Consider the following 27,636-nt stretch of genomic DNA (forward strand, 5'->3'; position numbering starts at 1 on the left):
GAACTCAAGGTGTACTGAAGATGAACAGCAAATTGCAGTGGCCAGAAACAAGACCTTCAATGACTTAATGCACAAAACATCTACGAAGGGCACAAGTACCTAGAGCGGAGAAATTTAAGTGATGCCCAGAGCAAAAGATACTTTGACTCAGGGGTTCCTTAAGTACAATGGCTAAAGTGATCAGTAATGTGGTGGTTCTGATCTGGGCTTTCAGATAATTCATAGTTTTTAAACCATCTTCCTTACAAAAACTACATTTAAAGAAGAGGTTTTGTATTTTTGAAACAATTTAAACAGTATCCATGAGATCCAGGCTCTGTTTACATATTCTGCATCGCCATAGCACCTGGGTTCATAGCTGTACAAATCATAGAAAGACACCATCCCTGCCCCAAGAACAGACAACACAAATCAGACAGGAAACTCGGTGGAGACCAGAGGGAGGTTCTGTCTGTGCAGGCTTGGTGCTTTTGTAATGAGTGGGTCAAAGTATAAGTGCTTCTAGATTTGTGTTTGGAACTCCTGTTCATTTAAGCAATAATGCCACATGCAGAATTAGGAAAGGATATGTCTTTTGTCATCTAGACTGGGATTCCAGTCTTTTGATTTAGTTTCCTCTCCTGGATTTCTATTGGGGCAGGGCTCTACTCTATGGTTCAGTGCCTTGTCCTAGGTCTCACTTAGCACAGGACCTCCAAGCTATTCTCGGACTTTCCTAGGTCAAGACTGCATCCCCTATTTCCTCTGTGTCCCCGATGCTGTTGTCTAGCTATTGTTTGGAAGTGAATTCTTTTCTGCCTATCATTGCTCTCAATTTTACATTCCATTCAGGCTTTGAATTTCTATCTTGAGGGTAAAGCGGTTATTATTTTATAGCACCCACAAATGTGGTAGGTGCCCCTGAGAAACTACATAATACTCCCTTCTGTGCCAGTTGTGGACTTGACAAACAAATGAGAAAATATATATAACATACGCCATGGAAAAGTGAGGCAAAGAAGAATGAAGGTTGTGAGGCGAAGAAGAATGAAGTTATAGATGTAGGATAATATAGTTCCTACGTTTGAGATTTGAGATCAGAAAAAGATTTTGTTTGTGTTTCTATTCGGATTTCAGAGCAGTAGCTATCCCTGTACAGGAAGTGGGGTTTCCACTGAGATTTTAGAAGCTCAGCAAAGGACTGAATCAAGAGTTTAACCAGCCTGCCAGCAGCTCCCACTGTATACAGAAAAAAACCCCAAGTGGTACTTGCTGTTGGTCTATCAGTCATGCAATAAATATGCCGTCACTTGGAGAATGCGTGTGCCTCACTCTGAGCTTTCCTGGGTCAGCCAGCATATACATGTAGCCATGCATTCAGAAGGCTGTATGTAGCTCCAGTGAGGGAGAAATCTCCCATTGATTAGGAGTAATTTATATTGGAACTTAGGTGACCGTTTTGTACAACTTTGTATATTTATTGACAGGAAATAGGTGCAATAAGATGATTTCTCTTGGGAGAATGCTGCAGGCACCCCCTCCTCACTGAGTTTCCTATCCTCTTGACTTTACTGCCTGGTTGGCTTGTTAGGTTTTGTGCAGAGGTGCAGTTGGTTAGACTCAAGCAGCTGCTTTTACTTTGTGGTGTTCAGTGTCATCACGAAAAGCATTACTGACTACCAGTTGTCCGTTATATTGCCGCCTTACCTCCTTTTGCTCTGGAATTGGTGGCTTTTAGGTGGGCCACGTTCCTTTAAAGTGTTATGAAAGAGTGGCTAGCTACAGGTCATCTGTTACCATCTGAACAGGTTCTGGCAGCTAAATCTGAACAAAAAGGGGGTTTGTTTTGAATGGGACTTCCAACTATCTTTAAAAAAAATTTGCTGAGGTGCAGTTATAAATGTAAGTGTGCATAAATCTGGCATTCCACACACTAAAGGAAATACCACCGGGTTTATTTCAGTATGTGATCTAGCAACAGCATCAAGAGTGTCGAGTAGACTATGCCTTGTCAGATGTTCCTCCTTCCCTTAAGCACTTACCAAACAGATATGGTTAGTATTGTACTGGGGTCAATATAGCTCCATTAAATTGCCAGTTTAACACACACAGCATCTCCCATGGTGGATGTCTGCCTCAAATGCTGAGTACTGTACACAGAAAATATGTATTAACAGTATATTAAGGAAGGTAGAGTAACCAGGAATCTTGTTTCCTCTGCATATACTTAAATTGAGCTTTTGGACTCTAGGTAATCTACTCCTTGTGTTTTTGTTCTCTAGGACTGTTTAATTAAAACTGTGCTTTCTCAGTATAAACAGCCCTTGCAGAGATCTGCTGTGAAGTTTCAGAAGGTCAGCACATGCCTCTCCCAACCGCCATGACTCTCACATTTTGTTGACTCTCTATGGTTTTAATTAAAGGGATTTTTGCTTCAAATGCTCTCCAGCCAATTAAAGGCATTTTATTCTGAGGAATCTGCTTCAGGCCCAGCATGTGTGGAGGAGGCAGGCCCAGTCAGGGCCATCAGTACACATGCATGGAAAGGTGCAGAGCTCCTTCCAGAGCTCCCATTCTTTATAGAGCTTTTCAGCAGCTGCTGTCACTGCAATGTGAAATTGCCTCCAGTGAAGATAGAAATTGCCCGATCCTCTAGGCATACCCCTGTAGATAGGTATTCAAGACTAGATGTAGGATCCTATCATTCCAGACAGGATGGGAAATTGATTACTTTAGATGATTGCAGCCACTGAAACACGAAACTGCTGCAAGCCTGAGGAAAAAGTTTTCTGGTTTCGGTAACTTTCCCCCTACTGTTCAGTCCTCTTCCCCTCCCCCATCTTTTCACACATGTGCGTGTGCCCACACACAAGTGCAGTGTGGGCTTTTGCCCATCTCTTTACTTTAGGAATCATCATTTTATATCCCCTTTTTAATTTTTTCAGATTTCACATTTTGTGTAGTCCCCACCTCATGCTTCCTTACTTCCAGCTGGGAAGGCAGAAGCCTAACTGCCTTTGAAATTGCTGTAATGGGGGGTGCTTTGTTCTCCTCCCTAGACCAAGCATATCACCTCTATAATGAGCTTGTTATATGGACTGACCTATGGAGAAGGGCTGTGTATGGGCTGTGGACCATTCTTCTTGATTCTACAGAGCCTCAAGATTAGAATATTAACAAAAACTAGGGCAGCACCAGGTCCGTATGATTCAGAGGAAGTTAGAAATTGAAAAGACCATCTCACTCCAATAACTTCTCCTGGGAAGACTTTCATAGCCAAATACATTTCACTGTCAAGATTTTTTTGCAGTTCAGCCAACATTTTCTTTCTTATTTTCATGCCATTACCCCTAGCTATATCTCCGCGAACTAAACTAAATTCACTCTCTCCACCTTCAAATACATGAGGAGTGTTATTGTATCCCCTATATTTGTTGCTTAGTCAGGTTATACATATTTAGCTTTTTGTGATTCCTGAAGTCAGTCCCATGATAATTTGTATTGCCTTTCTTTGAACTATGTATCTAATTTGTCTAATCAATTCGTTTTTGATAACACCCATCACCATAGCCTCTAGGCATTTCCTAGCTACATAGAGCTATATAGTGAGGACCCTAGTGGATATCATGGCATCTTCTGCTCTCCCCCTTCTCTGATTACAGGAAGATCTATTTAGGCTTTATATTTATAATTTATTTTTAATATCACTCTAGGTATTGTGGGAAAGCTTTTTTCAAAAGGCAGGGTTTTACCACATGCCCTAAAGGTGGTCAAACTCTGGATTTAGTATAATCTCTTTTGGAAGCTCATTCCACAACTAGACCCGTGTCGTCTCCCCCCCCCCCCCCCACACACACACACACACACACACACACACTGCGAATACTTGATCTCCATCTCTCTCACACTCTGTGAGCTGCATTGTCCCAGAGAAATACAGCTGTCCTGGTGGAGCATGGATTGAAATGTGGCCATTGATGTAGCTCGGTTTTGACTCGTTGGCTTTTGAAGATCGGAACAAAGAGCTTCAACTAGCAACTGAAGCAGATTGAGAGCCAGTGGAGGGATCAGAGCCTGAGGTTATGGGTTCACTGTGGCCCCTTCCATTAAAGAGTATATAGCTGCATTCTATACAAACTAGAGCTTCTGCATTGCATCGGTGTAGAGTGTTACAGTGATCTAGTCTGGAGGTGGTGAATTGATCATTGTGGCCATGTCCTCATCCAAACTGCAATTTATCAGTGCATTTATGGTTATGTAGTGCAGAGAATTGAACACAGTATCTCAGAAAGTTTCTTCTCCATAATCTGATCTGATCCCTTTGCATATGCAACCCCAAAATTAAATTCCTCCTCTCTTTGCAACCATATCTTATTGTAAACTCATATCTATTTTACTGTCTGTTCTCACTCCTAGGTGTGTCACTCTTCTTGCTTCCTAAGTTTCTTCCTCCCATTGAATATCTTTGTATTGAATTATTTTTCTCCAGGTATATTAGCTGCATTCTTCCAAAACTTTTTTCCCTTCTCCCTGTTTCTAACCTCTGTTGGAGTTTTTTATATTTCTCTATCCTTACAGATATTCACAATTTTCCCAATTTAGTATCATGTTAATGTTATTAGTGTGCTCTTTACTTCCTCTTCTAGTTATACTGAAACTGTTAAATAAGACTAGCTCTGACATTGATCACTGTGGTGATACTCCGCTAGGCACTTCCCCAACAGTCAATGGCTGTTTGTTACCCTTTGTTTTGTGGTCTTTAGGCCAGTTTCCAGTCCTCCTGACAACATTCTTATTCAACCCCATTGGAATTAATTTTTCAGTTAAAGATTCCTGAGACACAGCATTACATTACTGTGTTGTGGTCTGGAGAGTTAATACATCCAAAATGTGGGGAAATCCCCTGGAATAAAATGCATTCTGGGTTGTGTAATCTGTACCGTGAATCTGAAAGCTCCAAGTCTCACTGAATGTTCTCAGGAGATGTCTTCCCTGCACCTGTAGGAAAGCATTGTGGGTAATATGCACACTAGTTGCACTTACGAAACCATCCAGTGGAGATTATTTGAAGAATTAGCTGCATTAATTAGTATGGAACTCCAACATGCTTTTTTGATGGCCCTGCAGCAGCAGCCATGTCAACAGATGTGGAGGAGGAGAAGAAAGATGAAAGTTGTTCTTTCTTCACTATACTTGCCGTTTTGAAAAGAGTTGTAAGAGAGCAGGACCCCTTGTAAAGACTCAGTCCTTTTCAAGACATCTTTTGGCTGCTAAACTGCTTTTCAGGTCTGTCAGTGCTGAGGAGAGAATTATCGTTATCTCTCTTCATATCTTGTCTTAAAATCTGTGTTTCCCCATGCTGATGGCTTAGTGCCTCTCTCCCTTGCTGTTGCCCCTACGATGTAACTCTTGAATTTATTTGTTACCCTCTTACACCCCTGCTTTTGTAATGTATATTATTGCTATCTGGTGTATCATTTAAGTCTGCAGATCCTTTTTGTGTAGCTTGTATGGAAGATGTCATACAAAATTAAGTTGTGTTTTCTGCTGTTCCAAGATTCTAGAGAATCTCCGCAGAGGTTGAAATTAGGAAAGGAATTCGGAGCAGAGAGAGCCACTTTCTCCAACATGAAGATACTATATTCCCCTCCCTGGTAGGCTATGAGATCTTCAGGAACCGTTGCCTGCTACAAAATTGTCCTTTAGTTGTTGGTGTTAAAGGTGCTCAATAGGAAATTGGTGCTTACCTGAAATCCATTTTTTAAAATCTGTAGCCTACATCCCAAGTGCAATCCAGTCAGGGAGATATTCTATCAGCCGTACATATCTGCAGCTCTGACTTCTGCATTTCATTCACTAAAGTGGCAAAGTGTGGGCATGAAGGGAATCACTGGCGTTTACAGTGCACTTGAGTGGTTTCACCCTGAAGGTGGAAGGTGAGGTGAAAGTAAAGAGAATTAAGGAAGTAAGTTTGCTTAGGAATCAGAAGGCATTCAGTCAGATACCACGTTGATGAGAGTAGTAGAAGAACTTGAACAGACTAGAGCAGTCAACTAAAATTTACTTAGTGTAAATAATAATTTTTAAAAAACAGCTTCTGCTCTGGCAGAGGGGAATCCCTAATTGGCATGATAAGATATGTTAGTTTTCTGAATTTGACATATATATTCTGTGTTCTTCTAAACCTATTTGTGGAACAAATTGATTTAAGTCTCCCTCAGTAGGGAACTGAGCATGACATAAAATCTCAGACATTTGAACAAGAAACCTTTGAGCTATGTCATCTAAACCCTTTATTCTTATACGCTAATGAAACTTTTAATTAGGGAAGCTTTCTCCCCAGGGTGGGTGGGGTAGGTGCTCTCCTTTCTTCTCTGGGGAAAAAAAAAAGTCATGATGTTACAGGGCTGCATGATTTATTTAATTATGGCACGATATTTTCCACCTCACCCTTTTTGCCTGTGTGTGTATTAGGAAGAACAGAACATGATTTATTTACTTTTTGAAAAATTAAATCCAGGAGAATTGGGGTAGAAATAAGTATGAACAAAACTCAAAGAAAACTTTTGCTAAGGTATAAATCTCCCTGGAATAAGTAAAACACACCCTTTGCCGCCACCCCTGCCCACCCTCCCTCCCTCAACTCTTAGCTGGTTTCCCTGTCTTTTGGCAGTCTCCAGCAAAATCTATTGCAGGGGCTCAGCAAGTCTGTCTGTTTCTGCTGGACTAAATACTGTTTTTAAATCTTGCCCACTATTAGGCTTCCCTGGATTAGAAAATCCCAGAATGTGAAACAAACCTCCGATCTAGGCCCTGAATCATGGGGAAACTTTGACAGCTGCGGACTCAGCAAACTGCCAGACCTTCAGCAATGGAATTTGTGGGATATCAGTAGTTACAGTGAGGCATAATGCTGGTTGTGGCCAGGAAGAAAAGTATTGGAGGAAAGGGGAGTCACCATGGGTCCAAGGAAATACTTGGCCAGAGAGCTGATTGTACTGTATTCATAAGGAGAGCCAACCTTTCAGCTGAGTATGAGGGGAGGTTGAAGAGAAATATTTGATTTGGTTGGGAGGTATGGGAGTGTGTGGAGAAGGGTGGAGAGATCTCTGAAGGCTTGTATGAGCATGCTTGTTTTTGTGGGGCCTGTTGGAATGGAACCTTTTAGCTTTTCTACTATTTTCTCCTTTTTTGGTTCCGACTCCTGCTCTTAAAATACAAATTTCGTCCTGTGACATGTACATCCCACTCCTTTGATTTTTCTTTGTCTCCTCACCCACTCGCTTCCCAGCACCTATTGTATTACTTGATCTCCTCCTCTTCCTGAGATCATCCTTCTGGGTTTTCTCTCCACATGTGTATTTGTTTGTCATCTTTTCTTCACATATTTGTTTTCCTCAAACAGTGCTAGTTAGTCTACCATGCCTTTGTCTTCTCCTCCCCCTTTGAGCCATCTCAGATGTCTTCTGTTGCTCACCCGCATCTCTCCTTTTTATCTCCAGGACCCCTTTCACGTCATCTTAGCAGTAATTAAGTCAAGCCACCAACAAACTTAGTGTGACACTCTGTCTGCATCAGAAACTTGTTTCTGTTTTTTTTTTTTACTGACCACCATGTAGTTTTTCATTTCTGCTAGCAATGGCAGATGGAACAGTTGTTCTTCAAGTAGTGTTCCTATGGGTGCTCCACTGTAGGTGTGCTTGTGTCCCTGTGCTGCCGATTGGAGAACTTCGGTAGCAGTGTCTGTTAGTCCCGCACATGCGCTGTCTCTCTTTCTGCCCCACAACGAGGCTGCCCGGGTGTGCAGGCTAACTCCCTTCAGTTTCTTCTCAACTGCCCTGGCTAGAGATGGAACTATTAACAGTCCATTAGCAACCATTACCTTTGTTTATATTTCTACTGCTCGTGAGTTGCCCCAGTAGTAGTTGTAGTTTTTCTTTTTACTTTCTCCCTCCACTTCCAAAAAGAGAGGTTTTATTGTCCTGCTTTTTTGTACCCCAGCAGGGTATGCCTGATTCACCAGGCTTCAAGAAGTTCCTCTCCTGCAAAGAGGCTATCCCTGTAGCAGGCAAGCACTCCTGCTGCATATGCTACAAGTGCAGAAGTGTGGTCTCTGCCAGCAACTCAGGCACAGGTCTCGCAAAGACAAGGGAATTGAGACAGAAGATCATTTTCGTGGAGGCGATCCTCCCTGAATCTGTGCCGAAAGTCATCTGGCTGACATGAGTCTTCCCCACAGTCCTCAATATCCAAGGATGATGGGTTGAAGAAATCAGCTACTGACCACTCATTAAAAAAGATAGTGTGAAGTCCCCAGAGTGAGCCTCAAGCCACCCATAAACAATCTCTGTCACTCTTGGTATCCTCTGTACCATCAGCACCAAGATAATCCCAGCTCAGTACCCACGGCTCAGCACCAAGATAATCCCAGCTCAGTACCCACGGCTCAGCACCAAGATAATCCCAGCCCAGTACCCACGGCTCATGAAGATCTGGAGCAGCAGGTGCCGTTGACATGCCTACAGACCCAATGGGCAGGGCACCGAGTCAATGGCACTGAAGGACAAAGGCAGGAGCTAGCACTCTAAGATGACGCTATGGTGCGCACTGCTCCACCAGCACCATCATCAATGCTCCATTCAGCCCTGGACTGGTCAGTTTGGGTAAGGTCTCCAACCCCCTGGTACCGCCAGTGGCACCAAGTCGGTCGGTATCACTGGAATTCCAGCACTAGAGAGACCTCCATATAGCCAGTGTACCGGAGTCTCCACTTCTCGGTGCTGGTACCTCAGTGCAAGTCATCTTCTGGCACAAGAGTCTTCCCTGCTGCTCTGCCACACTCCCCCACTTCCTAGTGCAGACTCGGACAGCGAACCAGAGGAAGCTGTATTACAGTACTCCTCCCGGGGTCCCTATGTTGCCCAATACTAACAGGGCCCCTGAACATACCCTCAGATGGCCCTACGACCACCGTCTTGGTACAGGCAACCATGGGCACCGCCACCGGGCTCTATACCACCCCTCCAGTAGCCATACTGGGATCCTTGGGCTGCATATTGTCCTCATGCTTCTTGGGCTTCTAGCCTCACCCAAGAACCCCAAGACGCTCCCCTCCGGCCATGGCGTACCAAACCTCAGAACCTCCGGAAGAGATCATGGAGGAAAAGGAAGATATTGAGGAAGAAATGACTCCGAGGACCAACAATATCCTCTTCCTCTCCAGATGAGGCCATCATGCCTCCGCCACCATCCTTCCAATGACTTCCACATTTTCCAGGACCTAGCAAAGAGAGTGGCAGATACTCTACAGATACCATTAGAAAACGTCAAGGACACCCATCCCAAGCTCCTTGACATTACAATCCTCCTCATCTTACAAAATAGCTCTGCCCATTAATGAGGCTCTCCTAGACCCCACAAAAGCCATATGGAAGAACACCGGATCGGTGGTACCTAACTGCAAGTGGTCCGAATAAAAAAAAATATATGTCACAGCAAGGGAGATGGAATTCCTCTTCTTCTACCCTCCACTCAACTCCATTGTGGTGGACGCTATCAACTCTCGTGACCGGTTGTGAAGTACCACTGAATTTATCTCCCACTTGTGATTTGTGATTGAGACCATCTGCTATCGAGTTTTGAGTGGCTGGGAGGTAAGCCACTGATAGTGTGACATCGTGGGAAATGCACCAGTTCCACAGTCTCATTACTTCTGCACAGAAGGAGGGCAACCTGGCTCTCCACGTTGGCTCCCCACGTTGGCTAATGTAGTACATATACATTATATTGTCTGTTAGGACTCTTTATGTGTGATCCCTTGATCAGCAGGAGGAAATGGGCACAGGCATTCCTGACTGCCCTGAGTTTTTGAGGAGGTTGATGTGGAAGGATATCTATGTGGATGACAACCTGCCTTGTATTGTGAGATTGTTTAGATGCATGCCATCCAAACTATCAGGGATGCATTCATGGTGAGAAAAAACCACGGGGAGGTTTGTGGAAAGGGGATCCCCTTGCAAACATTTACTGCGTCTTTACTCTAGTCTAAGGACAGTGGATAGTGACAGATAGTTGTCTAGCCTGTCTCTGGTCTGGTCTGTAAAGTTAACAGAACCACATCTGGTGGCATCGCACCTGGCATGTGGTATTGCCACTGTGCCTGCTGCCATATGACCCAAGAGTTGTAGACAGTGTTTGGCTGATATTTGTGGGCTGTTTTGAATGGTCTCTGAGTGTGGCCAAAGGAAGGAATCTGTGTTGAGGTAAGAAAGCTCTGGCCTGTAAAGGGTTGAGTTCGGCACCTATGAATTCCAGATCCACTTCACTGGAGTGAGAGTCAAAATCTGTTTGCCATTTATCTGAACAAGAAATGTTTACGCTGCTGCTTGAGAGCAGGGCTGGGGCAACACTCCCTGGGCAATGCTAGTTTTTCCCTGGGGCAGAGACCTTCTCTATGCCTTACCTCCATATCCCCCTATTGGTGAAGAGCCTAATAAAAATAAAGAGAAGGCGCGTACATCATACTGATTGCTCCCACTTGGCTGACACAGACTTGGTACCGTTACCTGTCACAACTCGCAACATGCCCACCGATCTCTCTCCTCTCCACTCCACTCCAGAACTGCTGTTGTAGAACAAAGGATGCACCCTACATTCCAAACTGGGAATTTCTTCGCTTCAAGGCTTGGCTCCTTCATGGTTCCAGTGTATAGAGAGCTCCTGATCGAAGGAGGTACAAGAAATACTACTACACAGTAAAAAGTCTTCAACACGATGGACTTACCTAAAAAAAAAAAAAAAAAAGTCCGGGTTTCGGATATGGTGCACTTCCCATCAAATCTCCCTGACATCAGTGGCTTTTCCAAAGATCTTAGATTATGTACCGACTCTAAGAAAAAAAATCGGGACTATCTCTGAGCTCCCTCCATATCCACTTGGCAGTGAAATGCTGCTATAGCTGTCAGATAGAACGATACTCAGTGCTATCTCAACCGATCACAAAACGATTCCTTAGGAGTATAGTAAACTTCCCCCACAACCCTGACATCCTACTCCCTTATGGGACCTGAACCTGGAATTGGGAGGCCTGACTAGACCTCCCTTCGAACCTATGGCCACCTGCTCGCTTACACACCTTTCCGTGAAGACGGCTGTCTGGATAGCAAACACCTCGGCTAGGTGAAAGAGTGGCTCTGATGGCACATCCCCTGCCCCCCCATGGTATTCTTTTGGGACAAGGTTACGATCAGACCACATCCAAAATTTACCCTTAAATTAACCTCTCCATTCCACATGAGCCAATTGATTTACCTTCCAATTTTCTACCCCAAACCTCACCATGACATCAGGGAGGCTATTACACACACTAGATGTCAGGAGAGCCCTAGCCTTTTACCTGGATAGGACAATGGTTTTCAGGAAGTCTCCTAAAGTTTTCCTCCTTATTGCGGGAAGATCTAAGGGCTCAGCAATATCAGCCCAGAGACTCTCCAAGTGGGTTTCAAACTCCATTAGGCAATGTTATCAGATCCGCAGCATGACCCTGCCAGATAGCATTTGCACACACTCCACAAAGTCAATCTCTTAGTCTGTCACCTTCTTTAAGAATGTCCCTATCTCAGGAATCTGTAGAGTGGTGACGTGGGCGTCACTCTGCATCTTTCCAGATCCTTATGCGATCACTGGAGACTCCACCTCAGATGCTATCTTTGGCTCCACAGTATTGTCATCTGTAACTGACCTGACTCCAAAGCCCCAGCCCTCCAGTAGGGATAGTGCTCAGGGGTCACCTACAGTGAGCACCAATAGAGACGCTACTCGCAGAAGTAGTAGTAGTTACTCGCCCTATGCAATAATGATGCTTCTTCAAGATGTGTCCCTCTTATGGATGCTCCACAGCCCACCTCCTCCCCTCTACTTCGGAGTTCTTGTCAGTGACTCTGTGGTAGAGAAAGAACTGAGGGAGATTAGCCCATGCACACTGGCTAGCCTTGTGGTGGGGCACGAGGAGCGACAGTGCATGCATGGGCTAACGGACGCTGCTACCAAACTTCCTCCATAAGCAGTGCAGGGATGCAAGCACACCTACAGGGACACACCTCTCGAAGAATCATTGTTATTGCACAAGAATCCTTGTTACTGCACTTCTTTCTTGTAGGAAACTGCAATGCAAAGCACATATTAGACAACATAATTAGGATAATGAATAGTTAATACTGCAGTCTTTTCCTGAAATAATTTGATTTTGCTGTCTGCTGTGATCAAATAAGTCTTTTGTCAAACCCTTGAAATGACTAAGCCAGGGTAATCATCTTTAAGGCTTAAAGGGGTTGAGGATTTGTATCATAAAGAATCTCAAGTGTGAGCCCTGTTCTAACTTCAAAACTCTGATTAATAGCACTTTTTTCCTTCTCTAGCATCTGCCATCCAAAAATCTCAAACCATTTTACAAGTATTAAGGAATTCTGTGTCTCAACTCCTGTCAATATTATTCCTGTTTTACAGTTTGGGAACATGAAAAAGTCAAGTGCTTGCTTAAGATCACACAAAGCCTAGATTTCAGAGTAGCAGCCGTGTTAGTCTGTATTCGCAAAAAGAAAAGGAATACTTGTGGCACCTTAGAGACTAACAAATTTATTTGAGCGTAAGCTTTCGTGATGAGCTGTAGCTCAAGTACTCCTTTTCACAAAGCCTAGAGTAGAAGATAGATCTCTAGACTTCTGGTCCTGTGCTTTAGCCACAAACCATACTTTACCTACTAATGTAAGTTGCCTTTGCTGTTAGAGAAGTAGAAAAACACACACATTACTATTAAGCAATATTGCAAAGATTAAATTATTTTAAGGACTTTAAATGCCCACTCCTTTTTCTTTCTTTTAAAAAGCTTTCAAGTGATCCTTGGCTCACTAAGATTTGCAGATGGTTGTGCGTGATCTGGATAGAATGATGTAATATGTGTTTTGGCTCTGGTGAGGAAGCAAACTTGTACAAAGCTAATCTCAAAGTCACTCAGAATTTTCCTGTTCTAATTTTAGTCCCTTAGACATTCTAACACATTTACCATCTGCCATGCTGGGCCTTTAAAAATCTCCACCATCCAAACAAGGCACAAGTCAGGATAGCTGTCCTGTTTGCTATCTCTCCAGTAGCCCCACATTGTTAGTCTGTACCAAATTAATGATAAAGCTCCTCCCCTTCTTTGCATCCCCCCCCATCCCCTCATATATGGGAATTCTTTACCATGCAGCAATGGATTCGTGATATAAGCCTTTCCATTTCTGGCCTTGGATCAAGATTGACTTTATCAGCTAACACCAATATCGTAAAGATGAAATTACTATAAGGGAGTGCAAAACTGGTTGAAAGACTATACTCAAGGAGTAGTTATCAATGGTTCACTGTCAAATGTGAGGGATGTATCTTGTGGGGTTCTGCAGAGGTCTGGCCTAGGTCTGGTACTATTCAGTATTCTTGTTAATGACTTGGATAATAGAATGGAGAGTACACTCATAAAATTTGCAGATAACACCAAGTTGAAAGGGGTTGCAAGCACTTTGGAGGACAGGTTTAGAATTCAAAATATTCTTGACTAGGGCTGTCGATTAATCGCAATTAACTCAAAATAATTTAATCGCTATTAATGAGTTTTAATCACACTGTTAAAGAATAGAATACCAATTGAAATTTATTAAATATTTTGAATGTTTTTCTACATTTTCAAATATTTTATTTCAATTTACAACACAGAATGCAAAGTGTATAGTGCTCACTTTATATTATTTTTATTATAAATATTTGCACTGTAAAAATGATAAAAAATTAGCATTTTTCAATTCACCTCATACAAGTACTGTAATGCAATCTCTATCATGAAAGTACAACTTTCAAATGTAGATTTTTTTTGTTACATAACTGCACTCAAAAACAAAAAAATATGAAATTTTACAGCCTACAAGTCCACTCAGTCCTATTTCTTGTTCAGCCCATCTCTAAGACAAATAAGTTTGCTTACCTTTATGGGAGATAATGCTGCCCACTTCTTATTTACAATGTCACCAGAAAGTGAGAACAGGCGTTCGCATGGCACTGTTTTAGCCGGCATTGCTAGTTATTTACATGCCAGATATACTAAACATTCGTATGCGCCTTCATGCTTTGGCTACCATTCCAGAAGACATGCTTCCATGCTGATGATTCTCATTAAAAAAAAAATGTGTAAATTAGATTTGTGACTGAATTATATGTCTCCTGCTCTGTTTTACCCATGTTCTGGTTTGGATTGTTATTGAGCAGGACCCTTCATCAGCATGGAAGCATGTATTCTGGAATGGTGGGCAAAGCATGAAGGGACATATGAATCTTTACCTCATCTGGCACATAAATATCTTGCGACGCTGGCTACAACAGTGCCATGCAAACACCTTTTCTCACTTTCAGATGACATTGTAAACAAGAAGCAGGCAGCATTATCTCCTGCAAATGTAAACAAACTTGTTTGAGCGATTGGCTGACTAAGAAGTAGGACTGAGTGGACTTGTAGGTTCTAAAGTTTTACATCGTTTTATTTTTGAATGCAGATTTTTTTGTTCATAATTCTATATTTGTTAATTTAACTTTCATGATAGAGATTGCACTACAGTACTTGTATTAGTATTTTTCAGTTCACTTATTTCTTTTTTTTATAGTGCAAATACTTGTAATAAAATAAAGTGAGCCCTGTACACTTTGTAATCTGTGTTGTAGTTGAAATCAATATATTTGAAAATGTAGAAAACATCCAAAATATTTAAATGGTGTTCTATTGTTTAACAGAGCAATTAATCGCGATTCATTTTTTTTAATTGCTTGACAGCCCTAATCTTGACAAATTGGTCTGAAATCAACAAGGTAAAAGTCACTAAAGACAAGTGCAAAGTACGACACACAGGAAGGAAAAATCAAATGCACAACTATGAAGTGGGGAATAACTAGCTAGGCAGTAATACTGCTGAAAAGGATCTGGGGGTTATAGTGGATCACAAATTGATTGAGTCAACAATGTGGTGCAGTTGCTAAAAAGATTAATATCATTCCAGGGTGTATTAACAGGAGTGTCATACGTAAGAAATGGGAAGTTGTTGTCCCGTTCTGCTTAGCACTGAGGCACCTGGAGTTCTGTGTCCAGTTCTAGGCACCACACTTTAAGAAAGATATGGGCAAGTCGGATAGAGTCTAGAGGAGAGCAACAAAAATTATAAAACATTAGAAAATCTGACCTATGGGAGCGGTTAAACTGGGCATGTTTAGCTTTGAGAAAAGATTGAGATGGGACTGATAAGTCTTCAATTATCTTAAGGGCTGTTATAAAGAGGACAGCGATAGATTGTTCTCCATATCTGCTGAAGGTAGGACAAAATGTAATCGGTTTAATCTGCAAGGGATTAAATCTGCAAGGGAGATTTAGGTTAGATATTGTGACAGGGTCGGGCCAGATGGCTACAAGAGAGTAATTAAAGGCAGATATATTAGCCCCAGGTTAAATAGGTCCCTTTTCCCTGGGTAAGGTAACAGGGAAGGTTCCAGAATAATCAGGAACCTTCTGGAGACAATTAAGACAGACATGCTGATTAGAATACCTGCAGCCAATCAAGAAGCTGTTAGAATCAATTAAGGCAGGCTAATCAGGGCACCTGGATTTAAAAAGGAGCTCACTTCAGTTTGTGGTATGCGTGTAAGGAGCTGGGAGAAAGAGGTGCTAGGAGCTGAGAGTAAGAACCCATACTGTTGGAGGACTGAGGAGTACAAGCATTATCAGACACCAGGAGGAAGGTCCTGTGGTGAGGATAAAGAAGGTGTTGGGAGGAGGCCTTGGGGAAGTAGCCCAGGCAGTTGTAGCTGTCACACAGCTGTTCCAGGAGGTACTCTAGACAGCTGCATTCCACAGGGCCCTGGGCTGGAACCCGGAGTAGAGGGCGGGCCCAGGTTCCCCCAAACCTCCCAACTCCTGGTCAGACACAGGAGGAGTCGACCTGGACTGTGGGTTCAGAAAAACGGCCAAGCTGAGGGCTGCCATGAAGCTCCAAGGCGAGCAAATCCGCCAATAAGCGCAAGACCCACCAAGGTAGAGGAGGAACTTTGTCACAATATTAAGAAAAAGTTTATAACTATAAGGATATTTAAGCTCTGGAACAGGTTATAAAGGGAGATTGTAGAATCTACATCAATGAACGTTTTTAAGAACAGGTTAAAGTGTTAGACAAACACTTGTCAGGGATGATCTAGGTTAGTGGTTCTCAAACTTTTTTTCCACAGACCACTTGAAAATTGCTGAGGGTCTCGGCGGATCACTTAATGATCTTTCCAAATGTTGTTTGTACTGTTCGCTAACCATTGTAAAGCATTTTGGATAAAAGCACAAACATAAATGTTTTTTTATTCTACAAATAAAAGCACACAACTCATATTTTAATATCAATAGTCTACCTTTCTAATGTGCTGGATGTTCCCTCTACCCCCTGTCGTGGCAGCCTCTGAGCTGGGGCTGGGAAGGAGGGGGGGGGGGGGGGTCTTTCCCTGGCAGCCACAGCCCTGGAGCTGGGGAAAGTCACCTCTTTCTCTGGCTGCTGCAGCCCTGCACATCCCAAATTTTCCCCACCCCCTATTCTGACCTCACTGCCCCCTCCCACCTACCCCATATTCCCCCCCAAGGCCACCACCTCACCTTTCATGTGCATCTTCTCCGAGGTCCAGGCACCTAATTAGTGGAGCTCTGCCTGCGTGGCTCCACTAAGTAGATGGGTGGCCCTTCATTCTCTTGTGTGTGGCCACCCAGGCACACACCTTAGAGGGAACTATCTGCGGATCACCTGAATGGAGCTTGCGGACGACTGGTGGTCCGTGGACCACAGTTTGAGAACCCCTGGTCTAGATCCTTTGTCAGCAGAGGGGACTTGATTTGATGACCTCTCCAGCCCTACATTTGTATGATTCTATAAATTACTCATAAAGTTTCACCTCCTAAAGGTGGTCCCTCAGATCAGTACACTCCCTGCCTTCTATCAAGGTTGGTGATAAATTCCCCTTTCTGAGGGAGCCCAAAGTAGCAAGTACTATATATGCTTCTTGGCTACCTGACTGTTTGTGTGTCTTCCTTCATTTTAAAACCAGAACAATTCCTTTTGTGAAATGCTTCTGTTTGCATATTCCTTGTCTTATAATCAGCATATTCTCACTAAAGCACAACTGTCCTCAAGAGACAACCCTATGAATCACTGTTTTCTCCTCCCATTAGGGCCAGTCCACTTGCTGTTTCTCACTTAAATTAGGGACTAGAGAGAGGATTCCTAAGCAGGTCTATTCCCTGAATAACCATCTTCTGAGTTATTTTTCTTAAGTCACAAGATGTAGAAAGCCAAGAGCCTAAACTGGGTGTGAAGTGCAGTGCTGCTTGCTTGGAAAAGCAGATTTAAGGCCAAGCTTTGGGTCTCAAGCCTGATGAGGTGGGATTTTGGAGCCCTTTGTAAAGAGACTTTCATTATGTTGCAGAGCAGCTGCACTGATACTTCTAAGAAATAGCAGTTGTGGGTATCATACCTGTTGGCTCCTCTTCTGAATTACTGGAAAGGTGCCTCTGACAGGAGGAAGAGACACAATTTGGAGAACAAGGTACTTATTCCAGCTCCCATTCCCCTTGGACAGGTGCTCGGGGAAAGTCTATAAGAATGAGTACCTGGGAAACGGAGGTGGAGAATACCTGATTCATAGTACTGCACTGAACCCCAAGCAGGGAAAGTCATTCTGGTAATGCTAAATTCTTTTCTTTTTGTATTCCCCTATAACCTTCATGAATAAACCTTGAGCAAGAGACGTTGCTAATATGGCTTTCTTCCCCCGGTGAACTTTCCTCCATTTTACAGTTTTTTATGATAGCAATTTACCAGAGGAAACAAAGGGGAATGCTCCACTGTACCACATTAAACAGGAGGAGTTAAAAACCATCAGTAGAGAGGTGTTAAGATCAAGTTATAATCTTTTGAGCAATTTCCTTTGGAAGCCCAGTTAAGACATCTGCGGAAAGCCTGCAGAACTAATGTTATGGGAAAAATTCCAGTAAAATGCTATCCAGCTATTTCTCAGATAATGAACACTACCAGCTTTAGCAGATGCAGCAATTAGACATGGTGACTAAGGGAAACAGTCCATCTATAGTACATATTTGCACTAAAAAGTAAGGATTATTCTCCTTTAGTTTCCCTTGGCCTGTCCTTATTGGAAGAAAGGTGCTTGTTATCTGCATTGCTAACTCACTGTGGTTTGTGTTCTTGTTGTAGTGCAAGAGAATTCAAATTAAAGTGGACTTGAGATTGCATGCTCTGATGGGTATTTCTGTTTTCAGTGAGGACATAAATTGGATCAATTCAGTCCATCTGAAGTGAGACAAAGTGTAGAGAGCTGGAACCTAAGTGTATGACACAGATTTTAATTTATGAGAAGCCCAAGGTGTCAACTTTTGTGCTCTCTTTGTGGCCATGGGATGATAAAGTGTGGAATGAGCAAAGGAGTGGAAGTTGGGAACTCCTGTATTCTAATCCTGATGCCCTCTGTAGCTTTGGGCACGCCACTTAAACTTGACATGTCAGCTTATCAGTGTGTAAGCTGGGGAGGATGCTTGCTTCCTGTTGTATTGAACCAGATAGTCGCTGAACCCACAATTTTGGTTCAGGATGCCGAAGCTGAAACCACCTAATGATGCCCTATAATAGGGGTGGCCAACCTGTGGCTCGAAGCCACATGCGGCTCTTCAGAAGTTAATATGCGGCTCCTTGTACAGGCACTGACTCTGGGGCTGGAGCTATGGGCGCCAACTTTCCAATGTGCCAGGGAGTGCTCACTGCTCAACCCCTGGCTCTGCCACAGGCCTTGCCCCCATTCCACCCCTGCATGCCACGAAACGGCTGATTGGGAGGGGAGGTACTGATTGGTGGGGCTGCCGGTGGGTGGGAGGTGGGGGAGAGCTGATGCAGGGCTACTGACTTATTACTGTGGCTCTTTGGCAATGTACGTTGATAAATTCTGGCTCCTTCTCAGGCTGGTCACCCCTGCCCTATAAATCGTGCTAATAAAAACCCTGTTTTACTGTAACAATGTAAAACAGTTGTAGCTAGGGATTTGCACAAAGCTTCAGCTTTCTTCCCTCCATAAAAATATTTTAACCCTTTATTAAATACACACAAAAAGCAAGGGGAAATTATTAAAGCGTTTGAAATGTAAAAAGATAATAAAACTTAATTTATTTTGGTTTAGTCATTTAAAGGGAAAATCCTTAATTTTAAGTTATTCAGATGGTATTAAAAGCACTTTTGGGGCAAAGGAAAGTCGGTTAGAAATAGTAGTCCTTGAGGTCAAATCCTGTTTTTTTTTAAGTCAAAACTAACCAAAACAGAATAGACAAAGATTATGAAAGTACAGTTTGTCTGTTACTTGCAGCTCAGCTGCAGGAAAATTGCAGCCACACTACAGTCTTATTATTAGCGGGAAGCGGTGTGGGCCAAGGGATGTGCTGGCTGCCCTTCCTGCAGCCCCTGTTGGCCTGGAGCGGCAAACTGGCCAGTGGGAGCCGCAATCAGCCGAACCTGCGGACGCAGTAGGTAAACAAACTGGCCCGGCCCGCCAGGGGCTTTCCCTGAACAAGTGGCAGCCCTAGCTTGAGAACCACTGGTGTAGACGTACCTCTGAGACCTGGCAAACTTGACCAGAACTGGAGTAAATCACTGGGGAGGGGGGATGTATTGTGTTGTAAGGAGGGACTTGTCCTGGCTGGCTAAGCTGAACTCTTATAAGATGGAGCCAGAGAGAGGTAGGACTTAGGTGCGGGAGGAAATTAATACATAAGGGAGGGAAGTAATCAGCTGTTGCTAGGGATTCAGTTGGCCAGTGGAAAGAATAATGTTGGTGGCTTAGAGGCCTGACTGTCTATCACAATGTCAGAGATCACATGTTAAAATCCAGAGTAGCTCTGGCAGCAGAAATGAAAAAGGAAAGATGGTCCAGTGGTTAGGGCAGTAGCCAAGAACTTTGGAGATCAGGTTCTATTCTGTGTTTCAGCTACTTCCTGTGTGACCTTGGGCAAGTCACTTAAGCTATCGCTGCATTGCAGTGTGTACCTGGGTCACGCTTTAGCCAAGCCTGCCTCCACTACTCCACACTGCAGAGCCACATATGCCATACACAGTATACTCTCGTTCATAGTGACATTACAGCTATACATATTTAATGCTTGAATTTCTGGGGGCATATCCTAGGGTTCTTAGTGCCTCACCAGCTTCAATTGCTCTAGGAATTGGTTTGTGTTGTGTTGTGGGAGAACTTGTCCTTCCTAGACCCCTGTGCAGAAGTGGTTTTAGCCCACTGTGATGGGTTGGATCACAGAAACCTGCTTGGGGCTGCCAACTGATGTGCCAAGACTACTTCTGCCCCTGCTTTCCCTGCCCTCCCAGCTTGGGACTTCAGTGCTCTGCCTGGTTTGAGCCAGACCCGCTAATCTGCTGCAAACCCAGACTCAGGTCTGAACCACGTTCCCTAACAGATGTAGGCTTAAACTGAAAGCAGCTTAAGAAATGTTCCTGTCTTTAACACTCAGATGCCCAACTCCCAATGGGGTCCAAACCCCAAATAAATCTGTTTTACCCTGTATAAAGCTGCCAGGGTAAACTCCTAAATTGTTCGCCCTCTATAACACTGATAGAGAAGTATGCACAGCTGTTTGCCCCCACCCCAGGTATTAATACATACTCTGGGTTAATAAGTAAAAAGTGATTTTATTAAATACAGAAAGTAGGATTTAAGTGGTTCCAAATAGTAACAGACAGAACAAAGTGAATTACCAAGCAAAATAAAATGGAACACACAAGTCTATGTCTAAGAAAACTGAATACAGATAAAACCTCACCCTGTACAGGAATTCCAGTAAGCTTCCTTTTACAGACTAGTCTCCTTCTAGTCTGGGTCCAGCAATCACTCACACTCCCTGTAGTTACTGTCCTTTGTTCCAGTTTCTTTCAGGTATCTTTGAGGATGGAGAGGCTATCTCTTTAGCCAGCTGAAGACCAAACGGAGGGGGTCTCCCATGGGTTTAAATAGACTTTCTCTTGTGGATGGAGACCCCCCTCCTCTCTCCTATGCAACGTCCAGCTCCAAGATGGAGTTTTGGAGTCACCTGGGCAAGTCACGTGTCCATTCATGACTCAGTTTTTACAGGCAGCAGCCATTGCTCACATGCTACCTTGAACGTCTTCATTAGACTTCTTATGTGGATTGGAGCCTTCCAAGAGCCATTGTGTGTTAAGTGCTTCTTGATTGGGCACTTAACTTGCAAATTCCTTTCTAAAGAAGCTGACCAAATGCCTTACTAAGGTTATTTAAAATCAAACAAGTATACAGCCAATATTCATAACTTCAAATACAATAATGACACATGCATACAAATAGGATGAATATATTCAATAGATCATAACCTTTACATAGATATGTTACATGGCATATGTAGTATAAAACATATTCCAGTTATGTCACACATATATATATATATATATACACACACACACACATTCATAAGCATATTTCCATAAAGCCTTATGGGGTGCACTGTCACACCCACTATGTTTAAGCTGAGGCACTTCTGGCTCTGCATGTTCCGCACTTCTGTTTCTTTCAACTGGGGTACAAGCCATGGATCCACTAGATGAGCTGCTTCTGCTTGTGGGTGAGTACCAGAGTCGCTGTTAGGCAAGTTGCTGGAAACATTTCAGGAGTACTTTCTGAGATGCAGAAGGGACTTGGATGGAGGTTCACAGCAGACTGAACAGCAGTGATGAATACTGCAATTTCTGTGTAGACTGGTGCGAAGGATGCAGGACAACCAGCACAGCATGCTGGGTCCACATCATCAGACAGACCTGGGAAGACCAGTAGTGGCTCCAAAACTTACACAAAAGGAAGCAGACCGTCATGGAGCTGTGTGAGCTGCTTGTCTTGACCGTCTGGTGCCAGAACATTCGACTGAGGGAGGCTTTACCAGTATATATGTGGTTGCAATTGCACTCTGGAAGCTGGCTATCCTGGACAGCTACAGATATGCTGCAAACCATTTTAGTATTGAAAAGGCAACTGTTGGTGTTGTGGTAATGGAGATTTGTGAGGCAGTTAACATTGTGGGATACCCACGGGTGGTGGGCATTAAAAATGTGCCTGAAATAATTGCTGGTTTTCAGAGGATGAGATTTCCAAACTACGCTGAGGCCATTGATAGCATACATGTGCCCATAATTTGCTTGCCAGAAGGGGCAAGTGATTGTCACTACAAAGGGTAGTACTCCCTGATTCTGCACTCCTTGATCGACCAGAAGCAGGTTCGTGAAACATGTACTGTCAAGGTGCACAAGGCCACGGTGCTTAGGCGATCTAGTCTACCTGCTGGGAGAAGCAAGGACCTTATTTCCTCCTAATGACATGATCAGTGGGGTGTTGGTGTCCACTGTAGTTTTGGTGGACCCCACCTATGCGCTTCTGCCCTAGCTCATGAATCCATACCCTGATATCAGAGGGCCTTGCAAGACAAGGTTCAGTTACACGCTCAAAAGTTGCAGGATGATAGTGGAGTGCACATGTGGCAGGTGGAAGGGAAGATGGCACTGCCCACCAAACCGTTTGGATGATAGTGTGGCCAATGCCGTCTGTGTGATTATGGTCTGCTGCACCCTGCACAACAAATGCAATGTTAAAGGTGAGTATTTTTCTGCAGAGTGGTCTCAGACCTTGCTGGTTTGCAGGTCTGATACTGGCAATCAAAGTGCACCTGTCATCGCTGGGGCTGGGTCCAGGCATGTAAGGGAAACAAGGGATGCTTTTTGTCACCTGTCTTTGGAAATCAGGGTGATGTGAATGAGATGTGATGTTGTAAAGGTAACCTGTCATGGTTTGGTCAGTTTTGATGGAAGGAGGTTACAAATCAAAACACATGTATGTTACAAGCAGAGGCAAACTTTTTTCTGAGTACAGACCTCAGCACACTGCCTTCTCTTAGGAATGTTGTGCTGACAGATCAGTTAATGTTTGTAAACTGCTTTGAGCATGAAAAAGGGCTTAGGTAAGTGCTAAATATGCTCTATCATATTTACAAAAACATCAAATTATTGGTCACTTCAGATGCTGCCAAGTTAGTCCATCTTAGGAAAGTGCTTATTGCACCTCTGAATTTCCATTTGTATGTAATATGGCAGCAAGCAACACAAGAAGTCAAACTTGGCAAAAGGTATTTATATTAAAATACATTATCATTCAGTAATGGTCAGTTTAAAATTAGATTGCACCAATAAATGAGCTATAGGAGGAAATCCTGAACGGCAGGGAATTAATTCAATGAGATATTAAGTTTCTTCTACCTCTGATTTCTGAGATGAGTTTGCTCTCCACTGAGTGGTGGTTCTGGAACTATGAAACCATATCTTTTCTAAGCCCCTGCTTTCAGGTTATTACAGATTTTTGAAAAACACTAATTTTTAGGCTGAAATATCTCTGTTGTGTTTGCAAAACAAAGACTATTTAAAAAAAATCTTGGAACATGTGAAGAAAACATGAGTTATGAGGAGAGGCTAAGGGAGCTGGGATTGTTTAGCCTGCAGAAGAGAAGAATGAGGGGGGATTTGATAGCTGCTTTCAACTACCTAAAAGGGGGTTCCAAAGAGGATGGCTCTAGACTGTTCTCAATTGTAGCAGATGACAGAACGAGGAGTAATGGTCTCAAGTTGCAGTGGGGGAGGTTTAGATTGGATATTAGGAAAAACTTTTTCACTAAGAGGGTGGTGAAACACTGGAATGCGTTACCTAGGGAGGTGGTAGAATCTCCTTCCTTAGAGGTTTTTAAGGTCAGGCTTGACAAAGCCCTGGCTGGGATGATTTAACTGGGAATTGGTCCTGCTTCGAGCAGGGGGTTGGACTAGATGACCTTCTGGGGTCCCTTCCAACCCTGATATTCTATGATTCTATGAAAACTGAGCTCCCAGTGAGACACTGTGTCCAAAAGCACTAATGTAATCTTTAGGTTTGGTGAAGAGCCACAAAAATGATTAAAGGATTTGAAAACATACCTTACGGCATAGACTGAAGGAGCTCAATCTATTTAATTTAACAAAGAGAAGGTTAAGGGACGACTTGACCATAGTTTATAAGTATTTACATGGGGAATAAAAATTTGATAGTGGGTTATTCTGTTTCGCAGAGCGAGGTATAACAAGATCCAATGGGTGGAAGTCAGAGTGAATAAAAATTGAAGATTTAAAAAAATATTTAAATTTGATTTTTTTAATTTAAATTAATACTTAAAAAAAACCTTGCAACTTATAAATAGATTGAACTCTTTCAGTCTATTGTTCTAAGGTATGTTTTCTGATCCTTTAATCATTCTTGGGGCTCTTCACCAAGCCCAAGGATTACATTAGCGCTTTTGAACACAGCATCTCACTGGGTGCCCCTGTGCATCAGGCGATATGTTTTTCTTGACTGTTTTGTAATGCTGAATTAATATAAATTCTCATTGTTTACAAAAAACAAAACGTCATTGTGCCCTGCAGTTCCCTAGACTTGGGTTTTTGGTGGACTCTCAGAAGGAATGAACTACTATGTTGGATTCTTTCCACTAAAAATGTCACAGAACATAAGAATGGCCGTACAGGGTCAGATCAATGGTCCATCTAGCCCAGTGTCCTGTCTTCAGACAGTGAATGAACAGAACAGGGCAGTTATCGAGTGATCCATCCGCTGTCCTCCACTCCCAGTTTCTGGTAGCTAGAGGCTTAGGACACCTACAGCCCGGCGTTGCATCCCCGATCATCTTGGCTAATAGGCACTGATGGACTTATCCTCAATGAATTTACTTAATTCCTTTTTGAACCCAGTTTTAGTTTTGGTCTCAACATCCCCTGTCAATGAGTTCCACAGGTAGACTGTGGATAATATAAAGTAATACTTCCTTTTGTTTGTTTTTAACCTGCTGCCTATTAATTTCATTGGGTGACCCCAGATTTTTGTGTTATGTGAAGGGGTAAATAACACTTTTTCTCTACCCCATTCATTATTTTATATAACTTTATTATATGCCCCCTTAGTCACTGTGATGGGATTCCTGGGGTGCAACCTGGGCTGTGGGACCACTAAGCCCTCAGTCCCAGGGGCCTGAGGTGTCTCTTTCACTCTGATGCTGTGTCAAGCCACAAACCTCTTGCAGATACTGCACTTACACAGACATCCACAGGCAGGTTCACGCCTAACTAAGTTACATGAATGCTTTCCCCAGCCACCCATGAACCAGCACTAGAGAGGTTCCAGCCAATGCCCCCCAGATCCCCAGTCTTGCACCCCAAAACTGTACCATATTGCACTGGTCAGATGCTTGACCACCATAAGTTTATTATCCATTTCTCCACTTCTAGAAAGGAAAGTGGAGGTGTACCAGCCTTTGTAACCTTAGCAGATTTCCCTAGCACTTCAACCAAAACACACTGTTTAGATAAAATATAAAACAGATTTATTAATCACAGAAAGATAGGGATTTTAAGCAATTATAAGTAGCAAGCGTAGAGATCAAAAATGCTTACTTAACAAATAAAGATTAATTTTCAGTGTGAGTTCTACAAACTAAACAGGATTTTAATCATGCAGTGTCTCACCCTGACAGATGGTACAAACATCTGTCACAGATCTATGACCAGGTCATAGATCTTCAATACACAGCCTTCCAGCCCAGGACCCCCCTCTCCCAGTTCAAAGTCTTTTGTCCTCCAGATGTGTTTCCAGGTGGTGTTGTGTGGAGAATGAGGCTAAGTGATGATGTCACTTCCACTCTTCCATAGTTTCTTCTGGCATGCTGGAAAGACCTTTGCTCTGACATGGGGATCCAGCAGTCCCCCTTGGTCAAGCAGTCTCCATTGTCTACATGTGCTCTCTGAGAAGTCTCTATCGCATACAGTTCCTGGGATAGTGGATTCTTTCCTTGATGAATGTTGATGAACCATTAACCTCTTTTTGACTACTCCGTTGTTGTACCTGAAAGGTGCTCACAACATATTTCAGTAGCATACAGAGCAAAACTTCATAACCTCACATACAATCCAACAGGATATTAATGTTCATCAGATCAAGACTTTTAAAATGATAGTCCAAAGGCATACTTTGTACAAAACATAATTATATTACAGAGGTGAATATGAGGGTTCCAGGATGCTACTCTGAGATACAGAGTGTCACTCACAGTAATCTCTTGTCCAGGCTGAAAAGTCCCAGTCATTTTAATCTCTACCCAAATGGAAGCAGTTCCAAAACCATAATAATTTCTGTTGCCCTTCTCTGTACCTTTTCCAATTCTAAAATATCTTTTTTTGAGATGGGGCAACCAGAACTGCACACAGTATTCGAGGTGTGGATGTACCATAGATTTATAAAGATTAGTGCTGTGAATATATTTCTTTTGGATAAAAGCCCTGATACAGCACCCCATTGAATTAAATAGAAAGGCTGCCATTGTCTTCTGTGGACACTGGATCAGGGTCTGTCAGACCATTTTCTGCAAAATCAAGGCTGGTGGATTAGCTGATCAGGAGGGAGTTTATCCAAAACGTCATGTGGTCTAAGTCTGAAAGGCACTGAACATTCACAAACCCCACCAACATCAATGAGAGCTACAGGTACTTACCATCTTTGAATATCATTACAGTTGTTTTCTTGTTAGGTTTACATGGGCAGGATGAACTATTACTTGAGCATAAACTATTTTGCTTTCTTCCAGACATGATGGTGAATGCAGAAGCCCTTTGGGAGGGTGTTCTACCTACAACATTTCCCTTTTGATTAACTTACTATCTTTTTCATAAAGGACCCATTCTCTTTCTTTATCCCATTACCATAGGCTGTGCCTTTCATATTTCTATGCCAGAAGCTCTAGGAAACACCTGCCACGGGGAGATTAGGACAGTAATAAAATGGATTGTGCATTCGTTTCTCAATTGTGCATAAATTTTGCTGCAGTATATCTGTGGCACACTCACTCACCTATTTTATCCCAGAAGAACTAGAATATTGAACCCATTATCTTTGAAACAGTGCCCATTAATATGAGATAGAAAGGAAGGGCTGAAAGAGATGCAGCAGAATTGGTAAAGGGGTGGGGCAGAGGCAGTAGATGGGGAAGCATGCTCCTTTGCTCACCTTCCTTGGCTCTCATTGGATCCTACCAGGATTTTAGATTTTTGGTTTTTTGTTTTGTTTCTTAGCCTGGGTGATGAGACCAACTTCCAGGTGTGTCTCGCAGGCTGAGGAGTCCTTTTGTAAATAAATGATTTGCATTTTCTTTGTTGCTTCTTGGACTTTTGGCTAAGATCAAATGTAGGATTGTCTTTGGGTATGTCTACACTATGAAATTAGATTGAATTTATAGAAGTTGTTTTTTTAGAAATGTTTTTTATATAGTCGAGTGTGTGTGTCCCCACACAAAATGCTATAAGTGCATTAAGTGCATTAACTCAGCGGAGTGCTTCCACAGTACCGAGGTTAGCGTCTACTTCCAGAGTGTTGCACTGTCGGTAGCTATCCCACAGTTCTCGCAGTCTCCGCTGCCCATTGGAATTCTGG

At 42.9% G+C, this 27,636-nt stretch overlaps 1 protein-coding gene across 1 annotated transcript in view; it reads left to right on the forward strand.

The window, feature by feature from the left end:
* CSTPP1 (centriolar satellite-associated tubulin polyglutamylase complex regulator 1) overlaps nt 1-27,636 on the forward strand; it is a 145,180-nt gene that overhangs the window by 54,141 nt on the left and 63,403 nt on the right. The window lies entirely within an intron of this gene.

The sequence above is a fragment of the Caretta caretta genome, chromosome 6, assembly GCF_965140235.1.
Source record: "Caretta caretta isolate rCarCar2 chromosome 6, rCarCar1.hap1, whole genome shotgun sequence".
Taxonomy (NCBI): domain Eukaryota; kingdom Metazoa; phylum Chordata; order Testudines; family Cheloniidae; genus Caretta; species Caretta caretta.